Below are 2,798 nucleotides of genomic sequence, written 5' to 3'. Positions count from 1 at the left end.
GACACCCCGCGCCGCCCCCGCTCCAGCTGCCGCTTCAGCCCCCAGCCGAGAGGAAGCTCCGCGGGGCGGAGAGGCGGGTTGCATAATGCCAGGCACTGCCCCTCATTGGCCTCCTGCCCGCGGAGCCACAGGCCCCGCCCCCGATTGGCTGGGGAATCTCTTCTCGGCGCCTGATTGGCTACTGGCCCCCACTGAGGTCAGGGCTGTGTCACACACACGGGCGCACGTGGACCTGGGTGCTGGCGCTGGGCTGAAGGGCCCCAGACACCGCCCAGCCAATGGGCGCAGGACGCCTAGCTCAGGGAATAATGGAAGGGAGGAGAAGGGAGGGAGCTGCCTCTCTTCAGGGAAAATGCCTGGGCCACGATAAGTGCTGAAGAGATGTCTACTTCCCTAACTGACCAGCCTCACCGAATGGGGCACTTGGCCTTTCTAGGAGTGGGAAAAGAGTGCAGACCCTGGGACTTAGACAAAGATGGAAGAGCTGCCTGGTCCCTGAGAGGGGAAACCTGGCTTGGCCTTCCGTGGGTTCACATCCCCAGCCTCTTCCTCACACACAGTGAAGCCCTACTACCCAACCCCTTCCTTTATACTTCAACTCCTGGGAGAAGGGCCACTGAGGGTGTACTAGTGATGGGGGGGGTGAGTGGGTGGAGGGAGGATGGAGACAAAGGAAGGGGCCACCAGAGCCAGAGGAGGCTGTAAAGGGAAACAATGGCTGGTGCTTCCAATGGTCAAACAGAGAAACGGTCTGCAGACAGCCTACATGGTGACTAGTGCTTCTCTCCAGAGGATGCAGCCATCAGAGTTAGGGCTGCCCAAAAGTGGGGGCTAGAAAGACAGGGATACAGAGGGACAAAGGGGACAGCTAGAGAAGAGGCCAACTGGGAACCTAGACAGAACCTAAACATATTCCCACCCGCTGGAAAAGAGAAAGCCAAAATTCAGGGCCCATGAGAGACCTCATCTGTCTCATTCACTGTTCTCCCCAGTGCCCCCAAACAGGACCTGACATATGGTAGGTGATCAATAAACGTGATGATTTTCTTTTTCAGAAGAATACGGTGACGAGGTGGGGAAGGAGCCTTCACAGTGGAGAAGGGACTGGAAATATTAAATTTTTAAAAGAGGAGAGCAGAACACTGAGTTCTAGAAAGAGGCAGGGGCTTAATTTGAGGGAATAAAGTACCACTCTGGGTCCAGTAGAGCTGTGGGTAGTGCGCAGACACCTCCATCCAGGGCTGTGGTGAGTAAGTAGTTCCTCTCAAGGCTCCCTGGAAACGTGGGTAAAAGTGAAGAGGCCCCCAGCAGCTGCTGACCTAATCGGCAGGGCACGCCCCTTAGTCACGTGGCCTGAGTTTTCCTTAACAATGGTGTTGGGGTGTGTGTGTGTGTGTGTGTGTGTGTGTGTGTGTGTGTGTGTGTGTGTGTGTGTGTGTGTGTGTGTGTGTGTGTGTGTGTGTGTGTGTGTGTGTGTGTGTGTGTGTGTGTGTGTGTGTGTGTGTGTGTGTGTGTGTGTGTGTGTGTGTGTGCTTCTGTAGAAGAGTAAGGACACAGGATGTTATACTACAACCCAGAAAACCTAAAGCAGGAAAACAGCAAGGAAGCAAGAGCCTGGATTCTCAGTCTCCTCTCCTTGAAAATGACTGCATACCGTGGCCCTGTCCTTGTCTGATCTTCAGATACCTCTGTTCTGGAAACCTCATCTTCTTCCCGCCCCAGCTCTTCTCAGGGATTTAGGTGTGATCTTCCCCGGACCAGGCAGTCCTTGCTCCCCCACCTGTACCTTCCTATCTGTCTTTTGCATAGACAAAATAGCGCTCCAGCAACCCCCATCCGCTCTCAAAGCCCTGGTTGTCCGGCCTCACGGTCCCCACAGTAACCAGGCCCTGCTGCCGTCAATGGAAGCGAGGGGGCGGGAGACGGCGGTGACGTCAAAGCGGAGGAAGGGGGCGGAGCGAGGCAGCGGGGGAATGTGGGGCAGGGAGGCTAGAGAAGCTGGAGAAGCTGGAGAGGCAGCGGTTTGGGAGGCGGCCAGCCCCAGAGGGCGGCGGCCAGCGCACTTGGGAACATCGTGTTCTCCTGGCTAGTGGCCCAGGACATGCACCAAGCCTGGGCGCCTCCCCCAGCTCAACGACAGCCGTCCTGTCCCACAGCCAGGGATTCCTGGAGAGAGGATTTGAAGGAAGGGGTCTTCTCGTCCCTATCCCAGGCTCGCTCGGTTTGGGAGGCGGCCAGCCCCAGAGGGCGGCGGCCAGCGCACTTGGGAACATCGTGTTCTCCTGGCTAGTGGCCCAGGACATGCACCAAGCCTGGGCGCCTCCCCCAGCTCAACGACAGCCGTCCTGTCCCACAGCCAGGGATTCCTGGAGAGAGGATTTGAAGGAAGGGGTCTTCTCGTCCCTATCCCAGGCTCGCTCTCTGGGACTCGCATCTGCCCGCCCCTCAGCTTGTTCCTGCAATTCCTGGCCGGCCGTGGCCTAACCCGCTCCCAAACTGTACACATCTGCTGGCCTGCTACCATGGGGCCGGGCGGGGAAGATAGAGGCCCAGGTTCTCTGAGAGGCACCTTTGCTCCCTCCCAGAGGCCCCCTTCGGAGCTTGAATCTCTTGTTACTATGGCAGCGGAGAGAGAGGGAGGAGGGGCCGGGAGGAGACTAGGTCTAGGATGAGGAAATCAAACTGGAACAGAGCAAGTGGCCAGCTTGGGGCCTGGATCCTGCCAGAGGGACAGAAGGGAGGAATGAGAAATTTTGGGCTGGTGCCTAAAGACCAGAAGAGACAGGAAGAGGGAAAGA

General features: G+C 57.6%; 1 protein-coding gene across 3 annotated transcripts in view; it reads right to left on the bottom strand.

Moving 5' to 3' along the window:
- Positions 1-2,798, bottom strand: part of PER1 (period circadian regulator 1) — a 15,571-nt gene that overhangs the window by 11,063 nt on the left and 1,710 nt on the right. Inside the window, exon 1 of one of the 3 annotated variants that reach the window (XM_006151754.3) lies at positions 1,190-1,414. The exons of the other annotated variants lie outside the window; for them this stretch is intronic. The gene's annotated coding sequence lies outside the window, so the exon portion shown is untranslated. Of the gene's footprint in view, positions 1-1,189; positions 1,415-2,798 lie in introns of those variants that run through there. 3 annotated transcript variants of the gene reach the window in all.

The sequence above is a fragment of the Tupaia chinensis genome, unplaced genomic scaffold, assembly GCF_000334495.1.
Source record: "Tupaia chinensis unplaced genomic scaffold, TupChi_1.0 Scaffold000330_1, whole genome shotgun sequence".
NCBI lineage: Eukaryota > Metazoa > Chordata > Mammalia > Scandentia > Tupaiidae > Tupaia > Tupaia belangeri.
Note: the sequence above shows the minus strand (reverse complement) of the source record. Positions and strands in the feature narration are given on the sequence as shown.